We start from the raw sequence: 27022 nt of genomic DNA on the forward strand, positions 1-27022 counted from the left end.
GGGATCCAGTTGGGTGTTACTTCCTTTCCCCCGACTTTTCTATCCTTCCTCTCCCTTTGAGCATAGTTTATGTGACAGTTCTGTTAAGTACACATTTACGTTACTTTGTCTACGTAAGTATTATTTGCTGCTGAGCCAAGTGGTTATTCTTCGATTATATTTTCTTTCTTGTATGGTTTGTTTTCTTTCTCAGGTTAACTGCCTGCTTTTATGTTTGTTTCCTTCCTTTTGCTAAAAGTGTCTCAAATTTTTCAATAATTCCTTCTAAACACAATACCTACATGCTGTCAATACTATTTTTTCACATGTGCTGATATATTGTCATATGTATCAAATAATCTCTCAGTTCCATTTTGATATTCCCTTTGGAGACCTCTTGCTCTATTTTTGTTCAAATCTTGATGGGCTGTTCTGTACAACTGCTTAACAGCTGTCACCTGTCTGTAGTAAGAAGCCTCTGAGTGGCCCCCTAGGGATCCCATGTCTTGGTATTCTTGTTGTTGTGTAATTTTGTCTACTTGAGTGTGGGCGGGAACTATTATTCACTTCTGATAAACTTATGTGCTAAGTGTTTGAGAAATACTGGAAGAAGAGAAGGGGAAGAAGAAGGAAAAAACCTTTTATAATTCAGATAAAAGACAGTGTTGATTTGAACTAAACAGTGGCATTGGATATAAAATAAATGGCAGGATCAGAGACCTCTTAGAATAGATGGGAAACCATCCTGTGTGATCAGTCTACTATCTGTTTGATATATATTAAGTATCCGTTAATGTAATCTACTTAGATTGTTAACTTCTCAAGGGCAGAGAGGAGTCCTCACGTAAGGTGCTTATCTGAAGTTTTCAAATTAGAGCTGCACATAAAGTGGGTGTCTGTGGCACGTGTTGTCTTGCATGTCCCCCAATGGCCCTGTCCACTCCTCACCTCCTTGCCTCCCGCCCTCACAGTCCTGCTAGATGACTGGACTCATTAAAACTCAATCATTTTCATGTTAACCTTAAATGGGGGACATTGAGTCTATGGCATTTCTCTCTGGTTATTTGGACTATTGGGAAACAGAATATATGTATGGGAGTAGGATTCATAGGGCAGGGAAGAACAAAAGTGGCTGGCTGGTGAAACGGTTCCTCTGGCAGCCACCCAGTATACTTCTCTGCTTCTTCAACAGTGACCATCCATTCTTCCTGCTGAAAAGAAGCAATCTGTTTTAAGCCAGAAATATCATGAGGAGACCAAGTTTCCACAAGTGAAAATTATATTAATTATATAACATCTAAGCAGTTCATGGGAATCTGAAAAAGTATTCCTTTTACAACCTCTTGCAGGGATCTATATTCACTGCAGTTGGACACATGGATTGGACCCAGCATAGATTTCCTTTTCCACTCAGAGATGCAATGTATATACTCATCCTAATTAATCAAAAATATTTTGGACAGATGCTCAAGATACCCACACGGACGTTAGACAAAGAGGGAACAGAATAGCATTGTACTCTGTAGCATTATCAGTATTATATACTTCATTCCAACATCCCTAGAACATTTATGGTCTAATTTCCTATTGAGTAAATGTGTGAAGAAAACATATACGGTTTTAGAATGGATCATTAAAAATAGGAGGCACCAAGGCACCTGGTTGTCTCAGTAGGTAGAGTGTGTGACTCTTCATCTCGGGGTTGTAAATTCGAGCCCCATGTTGGGTGTAGCGATTAATTAAAAAAATTCTTAAAAAATAATAGGAGAAACCATTTCTTCCTTCCCTCCCTTCTTTCTTCCTCCCTTTGTTTCTTCTCACGTCCACTTCCTGCCACCTCTCTTTCTTCATCAATAGTTGAGTAACTGTTACGTTCCGTCCACTAAGTAAGGCAAAATTAAGAAGAGAAAGCCTAGTATATTACCTTAAGATCTGGGAATAATTCCTCCCATTAATCAGGCCCTGGAGACCAAATTTTAAAGCAGCCTCTCCAACAATAAAACAGTTTTGCAATGGGGATCTGCAGGTTGGTGACTTCTACACCCAGCCTGTTAAGTTCTTTGTTCATGCCCTCATTTTACGGTTTACTGTCTGCTTCCCCTTCACTCTAGTGGACTGTGACCACCTGGTGGGGCAAGAGACTAGTTTTCATTTGGGTTTCTCTTCCTTGCCTTCTGTACCTCATCTCCCCCCCCCCCCCCCCCCCCCCCCCCCCCCCCACCTTCCTGGACTGTAGGAGCATACACTGAATAACATGTGTGAAAGCAATCTGAACTTCTTGGAAGTCAAGAGTGACAGATTCAAGGCAGGGCATTGTGATTTTCTTCCTGAAACCTGCTGTTTAAAATATTGACTTCAATAACAGTACTTGATGTTAAAAGAATTAGCCTATTCCATTTATGATGATCTTTTAATTGCAAGAATCTAAAGGCATATAAAACATTGATTCAAATGACCATTAAAAATGGGATCAGATGGTTTCTTAATTAAAGTAGTCGCCTCACTTTATTAGTTAGGAGAGGCTAGGCTTATGCTGTGGTAACAAACAACCTTGACATCTTGGTGATTTAACACCTCAAGTTATTTCCCACTAATGCAAAATCCGCTGGAAGTCCAGGCAATTCTCCGGGGCAGTTGCCAGGGCAGGAATTCAGCGGTCCATACCACTTCAGTCTGGGACTCCACCACCTCAAATGAGCCTTTCTCCATGATTGCTGGGACAGAGGAAAACCAGATTGGAGAATCATGCAGAGCACTTCACTGACTCAGCTTGGGAGTGCCATATACCATTCCCACTCATTTTTTCCTGTTCTTAAGTAGGCAGATGTCCCTCCCTCTCCCTGAAGTACTAGGAAGTGTAGCTTCCCTTATATACCCAGAAGGAAACAGGAGCTAGTTATTGAGAAGCATTAATAATGTTTACCATACTACCATACTTAAATACTCCTGGAGCTAGCTCCCAATTCCATGGATGATAAAGCATAACAGTTATAAAGTTGAAAGGCAATCTAGTACTAACAACTCATTCTTAGAGATAGGGAAACCAAGAATTTGTGCCCAAGGTCATGAGGTCACTAATTATGAGTCAGGAGTAGAACCCAGAGCTCTTGATGCTCAGTTCAGAATTCCTAGTCTTGTGACAGTTCCCAAGTGCTTTCCTTGGGAGGTTAATAGGTAACTCACATACACGAAAGTGATCCTGTGGTCAAATTAATCCACAAAGACAGGTTAAACACTAGGATAAATAAGGCTAAATAGGTTTATTTGCAGGAGAACTCCTCAAAGCCCTTAACATAATAAAATACATTGTGAATCTTCATGTACCAGAGTATCCAGTAATTACTGACCATTTTTGAACACAGGAAACATCCCCTTCCCTGTAATATTTATTTTCTTTAGAGTACCTTATAAGTGAGGATCACACTATCATATTACCCTTGCAAAATTGTTATGCAGACAAAGTTAATCTTTGGAAGTTAACCTCATCAATATTGTTTAATAGATATTTTTTCTCTTCACCCCTCTTAAGTACCCATTTCACTCATAAATCAAAATCATTCTGGTTTTAAGAGCTATATCCCACTGATACATACCACTAATCTTACATTCATACATTATCTCCACTCATATGACAAATAGGTAGTGAGCATAGACTTTATGCCAGGTCTGATATTGATGGTAGATACTTAAAGATGAACAAAATGTGATCACTGTTTTTATACTGCAAATAGACTAAAATGGGAGACAAAACCCAAATAAACAATATAACAAAATGTTCTAAGTGCTATTATAGACACAAGAATAACATTCTAGGGGCACACAAAATAGATGTGACCAATTTCTGCTCTTTCCAGTGAAGTGAAACTCCTAGGGGATTTTCTCAGGAACTATTATTAAGTCTTTTCAATCCTTTATTTGAACAAGTGGTTTCCTGGCTCTCAGTGCTGAGATTTTCCCGTACACTAGTGACACTGTATCTTACCCACTCTAGCCTCCTGGGATAAGCAGACAATGTCTTGGAATCTTGGCTTAGTAGCTCACGTAGTGGCTCTCCCTCCCTACTCCAGTCATGCGCAGATTCAATAGCCTTCCTTGTATATTTTCATCCAAGTCCATAGCAATTTTGTTCAAGGCAGGGCCAATGACCCACTTAGAGAACTACTCCCACTATTAGAAAACTTCATGCCCTTGGGGAATTATCTTCTATCTTTAAACCAATTTCAGTCTAAGTGAAAGTTCTGAAGGAAACAAGAAACATTTAAATTGTTCCAAATGGTCCACTGCCTTCCAAACATTCTTCTTGTAGAAATTTGCAACACAGAAGTGAGACCTTGTGGTTGTTACTGATCCTTACTTTTTTTACATGTCCTTTTCTGAATGTTCATTGAGTTCCTACTAAGGTGCCAGAGGTGGTGATAGGCAGGCAAGGGACATTCAATTCAATCCCCATAGTGATCTTCTAAGTTAGGTACTCTTTCCCTCATTTATAGGTGCAGAAACTTGAGACAATGAGATTTTACATGTCTTGTCCAGAGATAATTATGCCAATAGGTAGATGAGCTGAAATTGAATCTGGGTTTATTGAATTCCAGGTCCAAAAAGTGAAATTCCAACACATGCTGTGTTTCATCCTGAGACCTCACTGGTCTCTGAATGCAAGTATGCCAATCATTTAATCAACACTTGAATCCTCTTTCCTTATTACCTGCAGAGTCTTTTCCAATTATCTTTGGGAGTCCACAGGGATATATTACATATATTCTGCTCCACTGGTCCCTAAACCAAAGTAGATTCTTGGGTCCTGCCTTTAGAGAATTTAGATTTTATGGGTCTAGGATAGTGTCCAGGAACCTGTATTTTTAACAAAGTGCCCTGACTAACCTGATGACTAGTCAGGTTTTAGAACACTGGGTATTTGTTTGTTTGTTTTGTTTTGTTTTTTTACATGCTATCATATACTGAAATTGGGGATTGTGGCCCAAATGGTGGGTAAAAGATCAGCAAAGCATCCTGTGATGCTTTTCAGAAAATTAAAGGTATTATCTCTCTCTCAGTGGTTCCTGGTACTATCTTCCCTCCTCAGCAATACAGCCCAGGAATCAAAAAACTAGGCTTTGGTCTTTTCTCCTTACTTATTGGCTAAAGAAGGATAAAGAACCATGATGACTATACCATCACAAGGTAGTTGGAATGTGAATACAACAGTCCATCTCACTCCTCGTCTAGCCTAATCATCTCTCTGGAAGGCTACTGCAATATCTTTCTAATTTGATAGCCTGCTTCTACTCTTACCCCTTGGTCTAGCTTTTCCAGTTTTATAGAAGGCTAAATCCATTGGAGAAATTATGCAAGGTGTTTTGGAGGCAGAGAGAAAGGAGAAACTCATCTTTGAGAGGCCTTATATCTAAGAAGAGACATTCCTCATTGGGAAGTTCAGATATGTTGATGAGGCTTAAGAACCAAGGATGAGGGGCGCCTGGGTGGCACAGTTGGTTAAGCGTCCGACTTCAGCCAGGTCACGATCTCGCGGTCCGTGAGTTCGAGCCCCGCGTCAGGCTCTGGGCTGATGGCTCAGAGCCTGGAGCCTGTTTCCGATTCTGTGTGTCCCTCTCTCTCTGCCCCTCCCCCGTTCATGCTCTGTCTCTCTCTGTCCCAGAAATAAATAAACGTTGAAAAAAAAATTAAAAAAAAAAAAAAAAAGAACCAAGGATGAGACAAACCTGAGTAGATGGCTGGGAGATAGGACATGCTAACAGAGATTTAAAGAATGTATCATAAGCTGTGTCAGTGATGAGGTATGTTGTGACCATGATATATTGGAGATTAAAATGCTTCATCTCCTATTTTGGAGGTACTATGTATATATCCAGGATTCTTGGGAAGGAGAGGGTTTCCCAAAATGATAGCTAACGAAGTGTACAGACTTGTAGGATATTGGTGCAGCATATTGACGATGGATATTGATAATGGGGAAATATTAAATTTAGAATTAATTGAATTTATAGAAAATAAAGTCACTGTTTCTTGCTGGTTGGGGAGATGACTCACATCATTCATATGCAATGTCCTTCTGGCTGTCAATATACATGCAAAACATCCCATAATTTCGGACAAGCTGTTTTATTGACAAAATGCAAAGCTGATTAGATGCTACTTCTAATTTTAAATATTATGGGAAAGGCTTTATCTGATAATATTTTATTTAAGTGATATCCATGAATAATTATAACCTTGAACTTGAATATAATAAACTCGCCTACTATAATTGGTGAAAATATGTCTCGTGCTTGTCATCTTCAGCAGGAGATTGTGCCTTCCTTGAGTTTAAGTTTATTTATTTATTTTTGAGAGAGAGACAGAGAGAGTGAGCAGGGAGAGAGAGAGAGGGAGAGAGAGAATCCCAAGCAGGCTCTGCACTGTCAGCACAGAACCCGATGTAGGGCTTGAACTTACAAACCATGAGATCATGAACTGAGCCAAAACCAAGAGTCGGATGCTTAACCAACTGAGCCACCCAGGCACCCCACAAATTTGTAGCCTTAAATTTTAATGTAATTATTTTTGCATTGCACAGAATAGTGTCTGACACTTGCAGGTGATTAGTAAAACTATAAAAGAAGGAGAAGAGCAATACATATTAAAAGAGGAGAAAGTGCTGCAGGTGATCAAAAAGTATGATAGTGGAGAAAGAAAGGAAAGAAAAAGTGGAGAAGGCAAGAAGAATAAGAAGGGGAAGGAAGGTAAGGAAGAACTGTGAACATTTGACAGGGAGGAGGAAACAGGTAACAGGATGGAGTTGAACAGGGAAAATATCTCTCATTTTCCATCAGATCAGAATAGGTTGTGGCTCCAGGAAGTTTCAACCAAATACCAGGGATCTTTCTGTCTCCCTCAGAAAGCATTAAGCTTCATAGGAAGCAATTCCATAAAGCTTGGAGATCCACCAGTAGTCTTTCATGGACAAGTTTATAACCTGTAGTGGAGAGTACACAAGATTCAGGAGCACATTCTTACTTTTTATCTGATTGATTTAATATTGACAAGGTCGTGTTGTGTCCAGGGAGAAACAGGGCTTAAGCTCTCACACTCCTCAAGAGCTGCATAGCTGAGCTTCAGGTGTTCCAATTGGACAGGTCTTCCAACTGGTATCCCTATTACCATTGATGTTGATTAGAAAATATTAGACTTTGGATGGGTTTTCTCCTCCTAGAAATAGGGAAGGAAGTCTTTCCTTATGCATACTTGGAAGATTGCCTTTCTGTAAACACATTATTGATTTTCCTTTTTCTCAATCATAAACCCAAACAATTATACCTTGTTTACCTTTCTCCTTTCATTTTCATCATCTATGCCATCGGGAAATCTCAATAAATTGTACAGCTAGAGTGACTGCCTCCATACTAATGTACATAAATGTAGCCAGGAATTGGCTAATGTGGCTTTGGCAAAATCACTATGGAAAGAAGAAGAGAAAGGAAAGGTATTTAGTGGAATAATGCAGTAGAATAGTCAGAAACTGCCTTTGGCCAGATGTGCCCAATAGTCTCTTGAAAATGAAATGCACACCACTTTATAGTTTCAGCGTGTCTGTGCGTTGTTTCCTTAGAAAGGCGTGGCATTCCCTTTAGGATATAGGCACCTTTATGATAACCACTCTTCTGTATAAGTAAATTTTTCTCATAATTGAAATTATTTATTTCAAGTCAAAAACTGAAAAATGTTAACAAATATTGGTATACAAAATATATATTCTCTACTCCTTTGCCTTCTTGAACAGGGAGTACTAAATTTGTAACAATTTTTCTGATAAACCAGGATCATTCTCATGGACCTCCATTATTGAATTTGATGGTGATAAAAGTAGGTGTTGCATTGCAGTTTTCTCTCTTCTTCTTCTTCTTCTTCTTCTTCTTCTTCTTCTTCTTCTTCATCCTCTTCTTCTTTTTCTTCTTTGTTAAACAATAAACAGTGATTTTTCAAATCTCTCTGGTTTTCAATCTCTCTCTTCCTTTCTCTCTCTCTCTCTCTCTTGGATTCTCCTACCCTTAGGTTCATTCTATAAGCCTGTCAAACCATATGGTTTTGGTACCTGAGCTTTGTAATGGCTATTTCATGAAGCCAGGAGAAATTTTTTTGCTTAATTTAAAGGCATATTTGGAGGATTGATTTTGCTAGAGATATGAATTGAGGAAAATGGAACACTGCTTTATCTAAACTCATACATTACTTCTTAACCACTGCAAGAAACTCTCCGAGCAGTCATTTATCACTTTTCATCAGACAGTGTTTTTATAGTTTAAATGCTGACTGAACTACTATGAACAACTCTTTTAACTTTCTTCCAAATTACTACCTTGTGCCAGTACAAACTGTTCATCCCAGAAACACACTGGTCAAGTCCTGAACTACTGTGTGTGTGTGTGTGTGTGTGTGTGTGTGTGTGTGTGTGTGAGAGAGAGAGAGAGAGAGAGAGAGAGAGAGAGAGAGAGACTGAGAGAGAGAAAGAGAGACAGGCAGGAAAGTTTGTCTCTCAATCTATTTTACTTTTAAAACAAATAATAGACAAATTTTTCACAAGTAAATTCAAATCATTAAAATGTTTCTGACTGAAGCTATTTTTTAAGGCCAACATTTGAAAATAACTTGGGATATACCAATTTTGTTTTTGTATTAGATATGGCATGAATGACTTCTATACACCAGTTACAGACATTCTGGTAACCAAAGCTGATGTCTAGCAGGAAAGAGATTGGAATTACATCCACTGCAAGCTGAATTTCTGCCATTCATCATCAGTCATCAGTGACTTTATCCTGAGACTCAGTTGATTCCGTCCCACAAACGTTAAGTAATTATAGAATTCACAGGGTTACCATATTCACAGTCTCTTAATGTCAGCTTTTCTCATATATTGACTATGGCTAAATGGTACTTTAAAAATATCTTTGTGTATTCCAAATGTCTCACATGATATTCCCATGCTTCAGGATAACATGATACTCGACTGCCATGTGTGTTTCCAGCATAAGGCCGCTATACCTTGGCTCCAGTTTAACCAAATTCAACTCCTTCCAGAACACACTATGACAAATTGGAGAGAGTCTATAATCAGCAGAGGATTTTTGTGGCTTGTAAATGCACCCCAAATTGCCAATAATGAATATTCCATAAGCAAGAAGACTTTCTTAGTTCCAAATACTATTAGGGAAGCAAAGATTTCATCAAAAATAGTTATTTTGTAAATACTTTTGAACTTAGCAAATGACTATAGAGATTAAGCAGAAAGACTCCAAGCATGAATACCATTTACATCCAAAGTGTGATTTTCATGTACAAGCTGACTTCAGATGAAACTTCTCAAAATCACACTCATCTTCCAAAGGAGGATGTTCATATTTTCCAAAGGTTCAATTTCTTGGTCCAATCAATTTTGTTTGTATTACTGGGAGATTTCTATTTATAAAAGGGAAGTGTTCCTGCCAGTGATTAGGAAATAAATTGTTCACTGTTTGGAAGACAATTGACTTTCTCAGGTGGCTAGATGTCTTTTCATGCTTTGCGGTTTTGCTGAAAAAGGAGAATTACATTAAACAACTTGATTTCAAACAGATATGTTTGGAACACTTTATAGCTTAAGGCCTTTGAGACTATCTAGTTAAGAGGCATGATTTTCAAGATGAGAAAACCAAAACCTAAGAGTGAAGGAAACATCCAAATGTATGTTGTAAGTTAGGTTGATCTAACTCTTCTGAGTTTCAGTCCCTCAGGTATTTCATCACATTCATGTAGCATCATACCCTCCCCCCCCATTTTTTAAAGTTTATTTATTTGTTTATTTTGAGAGGAGGGGACGGGCAGAGAGAAAAGGAAAGAGAGAACCCCAAGAAGGCTCTGCATTGTCAGCGCAGAAACTGACGTGGGGCTCAATCCCATGAACCTGAGACAAAATCAGGAGTCGGATGCTTAACCAACTGAGCCACCCAGGCACCCCTCTCCACTGCAGCCCCCACCATTTTTATCATTTATTTAGGACATACTGTAAACCAGGCACTATGGTAATCTCTGGAGATATAAAGATGTATGAAAGAGTTTCTATATTCAGGGAGCTAAATAATGTAGTGAGGGAAAAACAGCAAGTATAAAACCAATAGTATATTTTACAAGATGTACTATAAGAACACAGAGTAGAGTGTGAATACCTTGGCAGGTAGAATAGGTAAAGGGGGCTGATAAAGACCAAGAAAGAGGTTCAATTCAAAAACTGAGTCTTAAAGGCTTATTAGGATTAAAGGTATTTCAAACAGAGAGTAGAGCAGGTACCAAGGATGTGGTACACTTGAAGGACAGCAAATAGTTTAGTATACAATGGGATCAAAATGAGATGAAGGTTACATGACGGATAGCAGTCAGATAATAAAAGACTATGTATATTGTATAATGGTTTGAACTCTATCACCAGATTATAGGAAGATACTGAAAGGTTTAAGTCAGGGCATGATGTGATACTATTTGCAATTTAGGATCACAGAGATTGTATCAGAGAATAAAGGAGCAGAGGCAAGGAGAATACATTGGAGGCAATAGTAGCAAGGGAGCAAGAAATGGTGATGGTATGAATTAAGTGACAGTGAGGATGAAGCAAAGAAAGATGGAAGGGATGGATTTGATTGGTTTTTATTAATTGATTGGATGTGAGAAATCAAGGAAGGGGAAGAACTGGAGATAATTATAAGATTTCTGTCTCAGAATTCTGGTAGGTTAGTGACTTTTATCAGATTTATGATAGGAGTTTGGGATGCGATGGTTCGTCTTGATGGAGTCTTGATCCCACAGGGGATCTGTGGCTCTTGGGATCTGTCTTGGCTAGACTTAAAGATTTAGGGGTGATGTATTCTCCCAACCCTACAGCACTTAAGTTAAAGTTCTGCCATAATAGAATTTGACAGAAGAAGTATAATCCCACCATATGTTATCAAGAGACCTTACTGGACCTCACTGTTCTATCTTTATTCTTCTTTTCCATCTTCCTTTTATTTTTTCTTGCAACAAATTACTTTAAGGGGCACCTGAGTGACTCAGTCTGTTAAGCATTTAACTTCAGCTCAGGCCATGATCTCATGGTTTGTGTGTTCAAGCCCCACATCGGGCTCTGTGCTGACAGCTTGGACCTGGAGCCTGCTTTGGATTCTGTGTGTGTGTGTCTCTCTCTTCCTCCCCTGCTTGTGCTCTCTTTCTCTCTCTCAAAAATAAACAAATAGACATTAAAAAAATTAGTTTGAGGGGTGCCTGGGTGACTCAGTAGGTTAAGTGTCTGACTCTTGATATTGGCTTAGGTCATGATCTCACAATATGTGAGATCAAGTCCCATGTCAGACTCTGGGCTGACGGCATGAAGCCTGCTTGGGATTCTCTACCTCTCTGCCCCTCCCCTGTGCATATCGCACACATACTCTCTCTGTCTCTCATTCTCAAAAAATGTAAACATATAAAAAAAAATTACTTTGAGTCTGGAGTCATAGGTATGTTCCAGCTTTGTCATTTTGTTCAAGTCATTTACTGTCTGTGAACATCTGCTTTCTCTTCTGTAAAAAGTCAATGATCTCCTGAAGGGTAGATGTAACTCTAAAATGAAGTAATGAACGTGAAGGGGGTTTGAAGTGAAGTGTAGATATGAGCAATTTTGTATTATTTTGATGATGAAAAAACCGTGGGTCCAATTAGATCTCATAAGCCGAGGCAATGAAAATGTGTACATTTGAGCCTGTGCGTGTGTGTGCACACATCCACGATGTGTGTTGTCTTCTCGTCACTGTGTTGGCCACTATCCTTGTGAAGGTCTGTAACACCTTCCATTTGGACTGTTACAGTATCCCATTCTTCTTCTTCCTGTTTGTGATTCTCCTGCTGACCTAGGTGCTACAATAATTCAAGGCTGCTTTTCTTTTAATATTTTCAGCTTACTACTTAGTAGATCTTGGCTAAGTCACTTTAACTCTTGAAACCACATTTATTCTTCCTTAAAATGTGGCTAAAAACACTCAACCTCATACAGATGTAAGAAGGGGAGAAGATAATGTATATAAAAATCTTCACAAACTGTAAATCATTACATAAATATTACTTTTATTCTTTTTTTATTATTAAATATTCTATCATTTCATCCTCTTCAAATTTTTAGAAAATGTCTTACAGCATCAAAATTCAATTCACCTTCTTAGTTTCAAAGGGCTAATATTCTGATTCCAGAAATCCTTTCTGATGCTGTATTTGTGATTCAGTTCATCTGCTATTCTGCTCTGATCATTGACCCTAGTAAGCCAGTGCCCATATTGCTCTGATAATTCTCATCTTAAAAAGATTACTCCTTCGTCATCAGATACTTCCCCTTTCTTTTGCTTACATTTATAGCATAACTCCTCAAATATCTCTGTAAATTGTCTGAACTTTCTTGTTTTCTATTCTTTCAGCAGCATGTGCCACAGTTACTCATTTGTTCCTCCTTGAGATACTTCCTTACTTGAAATCCGGGACATCACTGTCTTGGTTCTTATGATTCAATCACTGTGCCTTCTTAGTCTCTTTTGTTAGATCCTTCTCATCTCCTCATGTATAGTTGGAGTGTCTCAGAGCTCCGTGTTTGACCATCCCCATCTCATGTGCTCCCCAGGTGAGCTCATTCTGAGCCATGTCATTAATTACCACTTATATACTAATAAATCCAACACTTGCCTCTAATCCCAGCTTGTTCTTTTTAAGCTGGAGGCTCACCTATTCACTTTCCTTTTGAGTATCCTAATAGTTGTGTTTTAAGAATATACCCAGGATCTAGCCCTTTCTCACCACTTCCATAGCCACTACCCAAGAGCACCATCTCTCACCTGGATTATTCTAAGAGCCTCCTGTCTTGTCTTCCTGCTACAAGATTTGTCCTCTTCAGTTGTCAACCCAGCAGCCAGGGAAATCCTTTGAAAACTTACATTAGAGGGGTACCTGGGTGGCTCAGTCAGTTAAGCAATGGACTTTGGCTCAGGTCATGATCTCACGGTTTGTGAGTTTGAGTCCCACATAGGGCTCTGTGCTGACAGCTCAGAGCCTAGAACCTGCTTCAGAATCTGTGTCTCCCTCTCTCTTTCTCTGCCCCTCTCCCACTCATACTCTGTATCTCTCTCTCTCTCAAAAAATGTATACAAATTTTTTAAAAATAAAAAATAAATAAAAGATACAACATTAGATCTCATCATTGTTTCTGCTCATAACATTCCAAGGATTTCCATCTTCCTTAGAATAAGATCCAAAGTTTTAAGCAGGATTTATAAGGCTCCGTTCAATCTGGCGTCCTATCACCTCTCAGACGCATCTCTTATTAGGTGACTCAGTGAAAAACTGCTGGCTTCCTTCCTGTTCCTGGAACACACCAAGCATGGCTCCCTCTCAGGTTTTTGGGTTTTTTTGCTTGTTTTTTTTTTTTTTTTTTTTTTGCCAGGAAGGCTCCTCCTTATGTTATCTTCATGAATTGCTCCTTTACTTTATTCAAGTTTTTACTCAAATATCATATTTTCCATAGTGAGTTTGCCTGACCACTCCACTTATAATTGTATCACTTTCTGAACCTTTACTGTGCCTTACTTTCCCCCTTTAAAACACTTATCATTATATAATATATCATACGTTTGTTTATTTTTTGTCATTCTCCCACAACACAATGTAAGCTCCAATTTCTTCAAATGGCGTGTGGCCAACACACGTTTTTTTGAAAGGGCCTAGAAGGTGCTATCATTGTGACTGCAGTATGTAAAATAAAGTGTTTAAGTATGCCCTGACAAAAATGAAGTACAGCACTCATTTCCTCTTTATACTAAGCATAAGCTATACAGATTTAACAGAATGCTATCAGGAGATTCTTTATGTTTTAGTGTTGACCGATACCCCAAAGTCTGAGAATAATACAAGAAATTATAAGTGCCCTCACATGCCTGAGTGAAATGTTGGTCACCTATGCAGATCTATAAAGGCAATAGTTGAGAACCAGTTGTGTGATTCTTAGTTCAACAAATTTCTCCGTAATTCCTAAAGGTTGGAAGGTTGGAGAGGCATTATTTCTGGAGATAATTTCTCTAGAAAGGGTAGTTGGACTTGAGCAATTTTCTACTTTACCTTACTTAATTCCATACCTCCCAAAAGGTAGATGGGCTGAGCTGCTTCTCTTTCATTTCAAACTAAGTGAGAATCCCTTTAAAAATATACATGGAGTTTTATTTACGCCCTGAAATTTGTGAGGGTACAGAGACTGCTGCTAGCTTGATGCCTAGAATATTCTAAAGGTAATGGATTATGGCTTTCTAGTATCATAGAATAACTGTATTGGGGAGTAACTTCACTTCCACCAATATTAAATCCAAGATGTGTGTTATCGATGATTCATTTTGGACTCCACAGACAGAGCTAACTTAGGGTCATTTTGGATTCTTCTCCAAGGAAAGTCTAGATGGGTAATGGAACTTCTATCCCTGCTTATGCTGAAAGACCCTGTGCTTCTGTTTGATAGACCCTGGGCTTCTACAAGAGGTTCATTGAATAATTTTGAATAGCTTAAAACAACAGCTTGAAAGCCTCTGATCTATTAGTGGAGAAAACCAAAAACAGTCACTGCACAATGTGATAGTTATACATTCAATTGTTATAAGGTATTAATGCCAGCAGAGAGGTGGAAACAATGAACTCTTTCTGGTGCTCTTAAAGAAGTAAGCTGGGTTTTCAAGAAAGAGAGGCAGAGAAAGGAGAGAGGCATTTTGGATAGAAGAATCACTGTGTAAAGTCTCAGAGGAAAGAAGGATGGAACATTTACAGAAGAGTAAGAAATATAGGGTGTATGGTTGTGGGGTTGAGACAGTGATCAGAGATGAGGTTGGAAAGACGATCCCTGGAAAGAGTCACAGACAGATGGGCCATAAACTGAATTTGTCTCATGGTTAGGTTCTATGGTGCTCATTGACACTAGTGTATTGACCATCTAAAGAGTCTCCCTTATTGACTTCTAATTCTTTCTAATCCATTAAAGCAAAGACAACAGTCAAGCTTGTTATAATCCTCACGATAACATAGGAAAATCCTTAAAATGGCCCAGGATGTTCCATGTGGTCGCACTGCTACTCCAGCCTCGTGTGCCCAGGCTGCTCTTGGTTGCCACATTTCCTTTAATGTGTCATGCCACAGGTTTTTCTTGTTCCTTGTGTGTGGAATTCACTTTCTTTGGCTGCTTCCTTTTCCCTGACTACTATCTCTGCTACTCTTGGCACTTAAATCGATTGCTGTATTCCCTCCACCTCTTATCAGTACCATTACCTCCTTGGGATGACACCTCCCGAAAATTTCAAATGTCCGTAACATATGGTTTCATGGCATCATGTACATTTCTCATGGTTGTTATTGTACATTATTCATGTAGTTTCCATAAGCTCCCTCAGAGAAATTGCAATGTTTTTGTTTTTGTTGTTGTTGTTTTGCTCACCATTGCGTCTTTGGAGCCCAAGGCAGTCTCTAGTACACTTACACATAGTAGGTGTTAATATTTATCTTTTGCATGAATTCATAGGTGTTCAGTTATAGATAAGATGAATATGGAAAATCATTTTTGACTCTTTAAAACAAAAATGTGAAGGGATAAATATTCGTTAATCTAGTATGTCTTTAAAAATCTAATTCTGGCTTTCAGTATCCATGTTGAAAATTTCTCCATTCTCCTTACGCAGGAGGGAAAACACTAAACTGTTCGTGAAGTAATTTTTACGAATCAACATTGAATGCATCACAAAATATGTAATAGAGATGATCTGCTGTGACAATAAAAATACATAACTTCCACTATGACTTTGAGCAATTCCAGATGGTCTGGTGTGGCATTTTTATGAAAGCTTCTTCTAAACTACCACTGTCAAAATTAATTTGTTTTATACAAAACTCTAGTATAGATTATACCTGAAGCATACAAAAGAAAACTGCATGGGTTTACAATGGCAAGTTTGCTAAAGAAAATATAACATATGGTTTGAGTAATTGAAATTTTTATTTCAAAACCTGAACATAAGGCTAAGAGCCAAGCCATCGTCCTTTTGAGGGAAAAATGTCATCACTTAGTGATAATTTTTATTATTTTCTGGAATTCAAATATGTGAACTATTTTAATTCCATAAGGAGTTTAATTTAAGCAATATAGCATGTCCTATTTGGGGTCTCTCTTCCAGACCTATAAAGGGCCCATAAGGTTAAAATGGAACAAACTGAGGCAAAGTGAAGCTATATGATTCTTTAATTTATTTGTGGAGTCAACATCCACAATAAAATGCCTTTAATCAGATCACAGTTTAGGAGTAAACAAGTGAGACTCAGGCATCTAATTAATTAACTGACATTCTCCCTTTGGGCCTCCACTATTGGCTGGAGCAGTGCCTCTGGAAACTTATTTTGCATACTGATCACCTTGGAATCTTGTAGTACAGAGCCCAATTTGGCCGTTCTGCCCGGAAGCCAAAGATTCCAATTTCTAACAAGGTCTTAAGTGGCTCAAATGCTGCTGGTCTGTGGACCACATTTGAGTAGCAAGGAGCTAGACAGCACTGAGGCCATAGGGCCACAGAAGGTTGGGTGCTGCCTTTTTACTGGATCTCTGAATTCTGTCTGCTGCAGGGACTGTGTGGCACTGTTTGTGTTGGGGAGGTGAGATCGCCTTTTACCGTGTCCTCTAAAAGTGTCCACACTTGCTTTCTTTTCCCTTTCAAACCTGAATTTACCCCTGGCTGGTAGCCCAGATTCTATGAATGGCACCACCCAGTTACAAATACTTGAAAGTTTGAAGTTTTCGTTGACTCTTCTGCAGGCTTGTTCTTTATCCCTTGCATTCAATCCTAGGGCAAGTCACATTGCTATCCCAGCCCTGTGCCTGCTCCTTCTGTGTCCTTTTTCTCCCCGGTCCTTAATCGTCATCATATCAGCACTTACTGAGAACTTCAATACGTTGGGCTTTTACAACCATGAGACAGGCCATTTTTAAATGGTAAGATTCATTAATGTGGAAACTGAGGCAGAGAGCACAATCTATCACTTCTAGTAATAAGTAGTGACGCAGGAATGCAAACCCAAGTCGGTCTGACTCTAGGTATTGCTCCTAACCAGTATACTTGCTGCTTTCCAACTCCCATCTCTTCCCCCAAGTTTACATTAATTTGAACTAGAATGTAAGCAGATTTATCTGGGCTTGTTACAGATTAAAGATAGTATGAGCATTTCAGTCATTGTCCTTGAGTCTCTTACACACGCCAGTGCCAAGAGCTTCTTCCCAGTGCCCTTGTCTGGTGATGTCTTCATTGTCTGCCAAATGTCTCGGGCCATAGGGTCATAGCTTCTTCCTTTACAAGCTTTCTGCTCCAGCAGAACTGAGATGGCGTCCACACCTCAGTGGTGTCTACCAGTGACGAGAGAGCATAAGGCAAGCTGACAGGCTGAAACCTGCCCCCCTTGAAGGTGGGGTACGTGTGATATTCCTCAGGCACTCCTGGCTGCCCAAGAACAAAGGAAAGGAGAAAAACAAATGGTTCACTGATAGAGATCACAGTCCTCCGGGACCTAAGTCTTAATCACCCCTCCATAGTGATGTGGGAAACAAAGGCAGAAGGAAATGGCAGATAGAACTAAATTTCCTTATAATCTGCAGCCCATTGACAGATACTTGAGGCTGGTAGAGCAAAACAATTCTCCAGGAACTCCCTAAGTCTTAATGCTAATGTTTTGCTAGAGGGAAAAACAACCTTAGCTTGACAATAGTGAGACCTCCAATAACAGGTGAGTCTTTAGCATATGAAAATGTCACTGGAAACTTCCCCTGGACCTTACCTCCCCCAACTCCATAGTATAAAACCCTTCTCTCTTCCTAGTTCCAGGGCAACTCTTTCTGCCCATGGGTCCTGTCCCCGTGCATTAATAAAATCATAATTTTGCACCAAAGACGTCTTCAAGAATTCTTTCTTGGTCTTCGGCTCTGGACCCCGCAAACCCCACTGTCACCCCAGAAAACCTCATCACCAGGACTATCTTCCTTGTTTCAACAATTAAAATCATAACACCGAGGCAGGGCGAAAATATTAAATATCATCTTCTTCATGAAATATCTTTTGGTTCTTGGACTAAAAATAGTTTTTGACTTCCTGGACAAATGTAGCACTTTATGCCCTCTGTTGGTACTTGCTATAAAAGAGGCAATGAGGTCTTCAGTTAAAGACCTGAATTCAAGTCAGAGCACTATTAAAACAAAGCAAGTCTTTGGGCCACTGTATTCAATTCTGCTGATGAAGGAGAGAAGAGGGGCTAAATCCAATCTAAATCTGATTCCAGGAATCCTTCCCATTTGGAGTTTGATGAGAGAATCAAGCTCTCATGCCCTAGGGCATCCATTTCATGCAATTAATGAACATACCTGCTATACATCTAGAATGTTGCTAGGTATGTACTATCCTTGGGATAACTGAGAAACAGTTGCTGGAATTATTTTTGGTGTTCCATGGTTCACATGAGGAACTCTATTTGAGACATGTTGGGAGAATGGGGCACACTTTTCTAATTTGTCCATCTGGAAGGGGCATTTTTTTAGAGTTTACATAAGGGCACTTTGTGCAAGCAAAGGCCTTGGATGCCAGAGCTATTTACAAATCTAACTGCTGTACAGACTGAAGGGATTACTATTATTATAATTACGAGGAAAGCTTTCTTTCTTTCTTTTTTTTTTTATCTTTATTTATTTTTGAGAGAGAGAGAGAGAGACAGTGGGAGCAGGGGAGGAGCAGAGAGAGAGGGAGACACAGAATCCAAAACAGGCTCCAGTCCCTGAGCTGTCAGCACAGAGCCCGACACAGGGCTTGAACTCACGAGCTGTGAGATCATGACCTGAGCTGAAGTCAGACACCCAACTGACTGAACCACCCAGGTGCCCCACTATTATTATAATTACTATTATTGGTATTTCCCCTGGTGGGCTGTAAATCCCTTGAGACAGAGGCCATGTTGTACTTATTTTGGTATGTGTCTGGCCATCACCTCTCTTGTCCCTACATTTGTATTCAAATACCTCATTCATACTCAGTTTTTTATAACAAGTCTTATGTATTTTCATCTGGTTTAAAGAAATTTGATCTTGCTACATCTGTGTTTTTTTCTTTAGATACTATAAATTATTTTTGAAATCAAGAAAGACAGAAAAAAGAGAAGGAAGGTAGGCAGGAAGCAATTATAATAATTGGAAAAATATCACTATCTTTGTTGAATTTCTACCGTAGGCTTCCCACGCAAGAGAGATTGCAGAGCACTGCCCTCCAGTACTTGGCACTAAGGAAGACCTTGGCCCTCGAGGACCGTTGGGCAGTTTCTCGTGTTTTTCCTTACGAAGTCATGACACTTGCAGAGCTACTCACTCTCACATGGGTACTGAGAGTTCTAAAGAATTATTAACAGGGGTGATCCCAATGGACTGAGACTTAGAACTAGCTTATTTCCTCTTTTTCTGGGATTAGGTGCTGGACATTTAGATACCACACTGGGCATAAGGGAGGATGATTCTGTTTGTTTGTTTGTTTGTTTGTTTGTTTGTTTGTTTTGAGAGACAGAGACAGCACCAGTGTGGGAGGGACAGAGAGAGGGAGAGAGAGAATCCCAAGCAGGCTACGTGCTGCTAATGCAGAGGCCCCCCCCCCCCCCGCCCACCCCATGCGGGACTTGAACTCATGAATTGTGAGATCATGTGCTGAACCAAAACCAAGGGACACTAAACTGACTGAGCCTCCCAGGTGCCCCAGGGAGGATGATCCTTAACGAAAATAGGGATTTCTTTTTTGGCCAATTTACTGATGAGCTTCAACCTGGATTTAATCTGAACTAGACACAAAATTGGGACATTTATTTTATTCCATATATTCTAGAATTATTTATTTTGTATATATATTATATATATATATTCATCTCTAAAATAGGAATAAGAAGAATACTTATTCAATAGTTTTTGTGGAATTTGTTTGAGAATGTATGTAAAATGTTTGCACCTTATCAAAAATCAACTTAATGCAGGCGGTATGGCTTAACCAAGTACAGGAATAAAAAAAAAATCACTTCTTCTGATACAGAAATTTTACTTCTACCCAAGAAATTAAGACTTCATTGGTCAATTTAAGGGTTTAATACATTACTAGGTTATATTGCTCTTGTAGTAAACTGAAAATCCAAGAACTCTCGTTAACTTGATCCCCACAAGCTATAGTGGAACAATTAACTTTTAGACTTACAATGCACGGTTTTACATTGATTATTATCACATTTCACATTTTTGAACCCATTGTTTTAGAGTTTTGAATTCTCTTTGAAACACAAAATATTTGCTATTACTCTTTTTTTAAATGTTTATTTCCTTATTGTTTTAGTAATCTCTACACCCAATGTGGGGCTCGAACTCACTACCCAGAGACTAAAAGTAGCATGTTCCTCTGACTTAGCCAACCGTCTATTATTCTTGATTATGACTAACCTATTTAAATTGATACTAGCTCAAAGTTTTGTTTACTGTATTCCTTTAATGTCCCTTAACTATAAACCAAGACACCAGAAACCGTTAAAAAAGAACGCTCTTTTTCTCTGGGAGACTCAGAGAAAGCTTGTCACTGTAGAACTCATGAATAGCAGATGTAAGTTCATTGTCTGTTGAATTTCCCATTTTATGAAGCATTTTTTGAGTGTAAGTAACTGTGCTTTCCAATCGACAAGAAGTATTTTTCCAAATGTGATGCCATTTGGAATAATTGATCATTTCCAATGGGTGGAAAATGCTATTTGGAATAATTGATCATTTCCAACGGGTTGAAATGTGTGCTTCGTATCGCTGCTGAAGTAAGTTTGACTGATATTCCACAGCTCTACCTTAGAGTCCCCTGCAAGTATTGCTTTTAGTAGTTTTTAAAATAGGGAGTTATAAAAGCAATAACTTGATTTCTGTTGTCTAGACGTTCTTTCCCACATGACTCCATCAAGAAAGGCTGAGACTCAGGCTGTCCCAACCTGCATAATTTATATAGTTGAGGCCTATTTTCACTGTCAAGAAGCCAAATCCCTCAGGCAGCCTTGCCAAAGAACTGTTCCACTCATTTTTTCTTCATCCCCAAGGCCTTCATTCTAACATTGCCTTCCCTTATTAACAAAAAGCAGGAAACAAACTTCTATTTGTGAGATGATGTCTTTTCCATTAAAAGAAGTTCAATCCTCAGAGAAAAATATCCCTTTTCAAGTTGTTAGCTTCCCAGGAAGCTCCCCAATGCTCATGACTTAACAGTGAGTTATTCCTTCAAACACATTTGTAGGGTCAAGAAACTAAATGGCTAGTGTTCCTGGTAAAATGACATCTTCCTTTTGGGTCAAATCCTTCTATAAATAGCAATAAATATTGAAGTGGGGGTTCAGTGGAGGATACTTTTTCTGTCGAATACCTGCTACACTAGCTTTGTGGGGGATGGAGGTAAGAAACTGGGAGTGAGATCCCCAAATCCCAACTTTCAAAGCTATAAGATCATAATTTAAAATTATTTTTCTAGAATAGGGAATATGTTAATTCACTTTTTTTCCCTTTACAAGAAGGCATGAGAGTGGTAGAAAGAGGATTTGATTAAAAGAAGACCCAGGTTGTAGTGCTGACCAAAGTATGGTTTTGTGAACTTGAGCTAATGAATTTTCCTCTCTGGATTATAAATTCCTCCTAGGTAAGAAGAGGCATCTGGACTCAGAGTAAATTTTATAGCTCTTCCTGGCTTCATTGCTTCAGAAGGTAAAGGCTGAGGTCTCACCTTGAACAAATACAGTGCTGGGAGTGAACAAGGGGAATCTTTATGGTCAGAAACATGGGGAAGGGGTGTAACACCAAACTTGCCCTTGTACTCTTCTACTTCCCATTTCCCACCCACCATGGGGACTGTGATTTCTGTACCTGCACAATAAGACATGTCCAAGGAAATAGGGCTTAAAATATGGTGGGATACTGGAAACATAGTGAGAGTTCTGTGGCATACTTGATTTTGAGAGCAACAAAGGGCATGGAAGGGGCTGCTACTTGTTGGTCAATGGCTTAAGGGACCCTATGAATAAATCAAAGGCATCATATTTGTACTGCCAAGAAAAACCTGTCAAGCATGTCTTTCTTGTGGTCATACTGTATAAAATACAGGATAGTTCAGGGTGGCTTGAGAAATCTTAAGGAAATTTTTACATACCACTTTCATGGAAGAAGGCAAAGAAATGTAGCAAATTTATTTTGAAGTGGTTTTGATTAAATTTTTAGTTTTATTTAGTTATTATTATGTCCAAATATCTTACAAGTTGTCCCTCTCCAATCACCAAAACAATCTAAATCCCATAACAGATAATGATTAGAACATATTCAAAAGAGTTGAGAGTAGTAAAGACTAAAAATGTATCTTCTTTTAGGCTCTGTCTAGGCTTTTATCATCCTTTTGTGGGCTCTTGTCATCTTGTGATATATTGCACTTGTTTATGAATATTACAAATGGCTCCAGATGGGTTCTAGTGATCTAACATGTTATCAAATATATTACTTACATTTAAATGTATTCCAATAAGTTTGCTCTATTATGTCCTTCACTGGATGAAAGATATTAGATTATTTAAATTATACATATTAAAAAAGATCCCAATTTGACTTTTCAAAACATTGTAAAACAAAAGGAAATAAAATGCATCATAATATGCCCTTTCCATAGATAAGGAAAAGCTGAACAATGGAGAACTATAATGCCTAATTATAAGATTGAAGGAAAAGGAGACTTGGTGAATAAATTTGGAGATGCTCCATTGAGTTCAGAACTGTGACCCTATATTTGTATGTCTCAGAGCTCAAGTTCAATTTTGTAAGACACTTTGTACCTATTAAAATTATACTTAACAATTTTTTTAATGTTTATTAATTTTGAAAGGGAAAGGCGGAGAGACAGAGCATGTGAGTGGTGGGGGGCAGGGACAGAGAGAGAAGGAGACAGAATCTGAAGTAGGCTCCAGGCTCTGAGCTGTCAGGACAGAGCCCGATGTGGGGCTTGAACTCATAAACCGTGAGATCATGAACTGAGCTGAAGTTGGATGCTTAACCGACTAAGCCACCCAGGTGCCCCTAAAATTATACTTTTTATGACTGAAGGCAATCATTGATGAAATATGAGTTGGGATCTTGAGTTGAAATATATTACAGGAATAATGACAAAGTTTTAGATGTTGGCTTCCCAGGAATCTGTTCATTACTGACAAAATCTATCAGTTATAAATACAGGATCTTACAGACCTTGGAAAGTATTATTACCATTCTGAATCACAGATGATCTGTGGAACATGACGATTTTATATTCCTGTGTTCCTTGAATATACTACATGTTACACTAATGTATGCTACTTTATTAGTCATCATTTTAGGCAGATTGGGCTCAATCAGACGTAATACAATGTAACAAGTGAATATGTCTGTGCTGAGACATAACATTCAAATCATGAATCCAGTCTGACTGGTGGGAGTAATTTGAAACAAGTGGGGCATCATTGAGTTCTCTAACCAGCTCCTGAAAGTTTTCGCTTTTCCATTCAGCGCTAGGGACCATGTTTTGAGTATTAGGAGCTATGGCAAAGCCAAACAAAGGACTTTCATCTCCTCTTCTCCTGTGCCAGGAAAGGACTTTCATCTCCTCTTCTCCCTTGGCCTGGGAAAGTGCCAACTCCAATTTGCCAGCCTTGGTGGCCTGGGAGATAGTGAAGCAAGGGAGGGTTTCTTCTGATGCCAGTTCTGGGCTCATAGCACCTGTGTAGAGAGAGACCTCTGTGCCTATTGCCAAAGAACTTCTGCCAGTTAGGGGACCTGACCAGCTAGTCCCCAGTTCCAATGAGCAGACAAATAAACTCAGCAAGAGAGAGTGAGAGACAGAGAGAGAGAGAGAGAGAGAGAGAACAAACAGAAGACACAGAACATATGGTTCCCAGAGAAATGGTACCGCTAAAGGAGAGAGACAATAACTTATTTTTTAATGTAAACAATCACCTTTAAGAAGTCAAATAAAATATCCCAACTTTATTATATTAATAAACATGACTTAGGAAAAAAACACATCTAGTCAAATAGAAGAAGATGAGGGTCATGGCTGTGACTTTAGCTAGAGCTTTGGCATAAATATCTCAAAATAAATAAAAAATACTAAGATGGGCACTTTTATGAAAAGGAGTCTCAGGGAATAGATACAGGATACCTAACAGGCTAAAATAATGAGATTTCGAAAGGAGGGGAGAGAATAATTGAACAAAAACAAAAACAGCAAAAATAAATTAATGACTGATTATGAAGATGGAAAGGTACCTACTGTATAATGGTGATGATAGATAAAGGTTTTGGTAAAAACATAATTTTCTTATAAAGAATGAAAATCAAATCAGCATCTTATTTTCATATGAAACAATGGAAGCTAGAAAATGGTGGAGTAGTACATACAGAAAAATTAGCAGAAATGGTTGCAACCCAAGTGTAGCATTTACTTGTATGGATAAGAAAAAGATATGTCAAGATATTCAAGATATCAAAGAATACATACCACTCATCCATCCCATATGAAGGAATATTTATGTAGGAACTCTAAGCAAAAATCAAATAAATCAAAATTGAGGGTTCAAGATAGTGGAATATGAGGTGAAGAGAAGTGTGATAGGTTTTGCAATAGTTATAATCAAAATCTAAGTGGATAATCAGAATGTGACTGGGAATGAGGAATTCAAGGACAAAATAATTATTAAACTAGGGTAGACTACAAGGGAAACCTTCATAATTGTCTCAAGCCAAAAGTCCTAAAAGAACAGCAGAGTCTAGAGTTTTATGGGTAGGTATAGGGAAAAAGTAAGTTGCTTTTTATAGATTTCATAGAGTGGAAGAATGTGGGGAAGGAAACACCTTTAATGGCCCAGCTATATTGGGGAAAGAGAGAAATCGCTGATGAAATAGACATCTTGATCAAGGGAATAGCCTCCCTCATTGAAAATAATAATTCAATATGTGTCCATAATAGATATTATGTCCAGAAAGGAAAGTTAACTATAAATAGGATGTAAGAGTACACTGAAAATCCCAAATTACAAGATTTAATGAAAAACCATTTGACCAAACCAGTAAAAATAAGAAAGAATGACAAGAGGAAAAATGTGAACAAACAAATCAACTAGGAATAGATTGATTTACCTGGAAGCAGGGATCATGGGTCTAATTTATCATGGTAGTATCATGGTACACTTTCATGAACTATTTATTGGTTGAGGAAAGAAATGATAAGTATGAGATCCACCTTCTTGTCCAGAGTAGTAGCAGCATTTTAAATAAAATTTCTAAATGACAATTATTAAGTGTAAGTTATTTCCATTGGCCATTGGCCACCCTCTCCCGTGTTCTTCATGCTTAGTGCTAAACAACATCTGTGGATTGCTATAAAAATGTATTGGAACAGGAATTCCAGATTCCCAAATTGGGTGGAGTTGCAACACTTCATATTTTGCATTCTGATGCGGTATTCTAACCCCCCAAATCTTCTAAACCAGCAGCAGAGTAAAAGGACTTGGAGAAATAGATTAGAATTCAAATCAGAGCAGGGATTGTCTTCTAGTTGGGTGGCCTTGAGCAAGTCAGTTGACTTTTTTGAGCCTCAATTTGATCATGGTAATTAAGACAATGATGAACGGGATGATAATTTTAAAAAGGACTATCTGTTATTGGCCATTTTGTGCTAAGCACTGTCCCCAGTTACCTGCTATACAGCCTGATATCTTTCAGCTGTGTTTCCTCACCATACATATCAGTTATCAAGCATCCGTGCCTTGTGGATCTCTCCAGGCATGGACCAGTTCTGAGTCACTGTAATCCAACCATGTCTTACTCTCATTCTGTCCTTTATAACTCACAATACATTTGCTATTTGTTCATTTTCTAACCTGCTTTGCTCTAGGATTTCTGTGTTCTCTTGTCTTCTTCTCAGTAATACTTTAACCATTAAATTGAAGACAAAGTTAAAGTTTTCAATTTCACTTTTAATTATTATCTAGTGTTCCAGGAATGGTTCAATCATGATTTATGTTATATATTAGAAGCTATTTAGAAGCTCTTTCAACATTTGTTCTTATTATAAATGCCTCACTATTGGGGTTAAAAGTTTGTGTCCATCAGTGATTATTGCCTTAGGACAAATCACTGAGACAATGAAGGTTTGGATACATAATTCCAAAATGAACTTAAAAAGATGAGGGGTGGGGCACCTGGGTGGCTAAGTCAATTAAGCATCTGACTCTCGGTTTGGGCTCAAGTCATGATCTCATGGCTTCATGAGTTCCAGCCCTGTGTAGGGATCTGTGCTGATAGTGTAAAGCCTGCTTGGGATTCTCCCTATGTCTCTTTCTCTCTGCCCCTCCCCTGCTTGCACGATCTTTGTCTCTCTCTCTCTAAATAAATAAACTTAAAATAAAATTAAAAAAGAAAAAGAACATTCTTGGTGGAACATTCATGGGTGGCTCAGTGGGTTAAACGTCTGAGTCTTGATATGGGCCAGGATGTGATCTTGCTCTCATGAAATCAAACCCTGTGTGGGACTCTAAGCTGAGCATGGAATCTGCTTGGGATTCGCTCTCTGCCTCTCTCTCTCTGCCGCTCCCCTGCTCTTCCCCCTCCAACCCCCTATCCCCGCTGCTACTCTTGGGTGGGCATGTGCTCTCTTTCTCTTTCTCAAAATAAATAAATAAACATTAAAAAACTTTAAAAATATGATATTAATTTCTTCTACTAGCAGAGCATAAGATTTTATATTTACCCACATCCTTACTAAAATGGGATATTACAATATTTTTATTTTATTTTTTTAATGTTTATTTATTTCGAGAGAGAGAGAGACCATGCATACGCACGTGAATAGGGGAGGGACAGAGAGAGAGAGGGAGAGAGAGAATC

The 27022-nt window shown here is 38.6% G+C and overlaps 1 long non-coding RNA gene across 1 annotated transcript; it reads right to left on the reverse strand.

Moving 5' to 3' along the window:
• Nucleotides 1-602: 602 nt before the first annotated feature.
• LOC121043635 (uncharacterized) lies at nt 603-3040 on the reverse strand. Its single transcript, XR_005796949.1, has 2 exons — nt 2916-3040; nt 603-1190 (listed from the first exon to the last, which is right to left on the reverse strand). It is a non-coding gene; the product is annotated as an uncharacterized LOC121043635 (long non-coding RNA).
• Between the last annotated feature and the right edge of the window lie 23982 nt (nt 3041-27022).

This window comes from Herpailurus yagouaroundi, unplaced genomic scaffold, assembly GCF_014898765.1.
Source record: "Herpailurus yagouaroundi ecotype Mexico unplaced genomic scaffold, PumYag 187, whole genome shotgun sequence".
Classification (NCBI taxonomy): domain Eukaryota; kingdom Metazoa; phylum Chordata; class Mammalia; order Carnivora; family Felidae; genus Herpailurus; species Herpailurus yagouaroundi.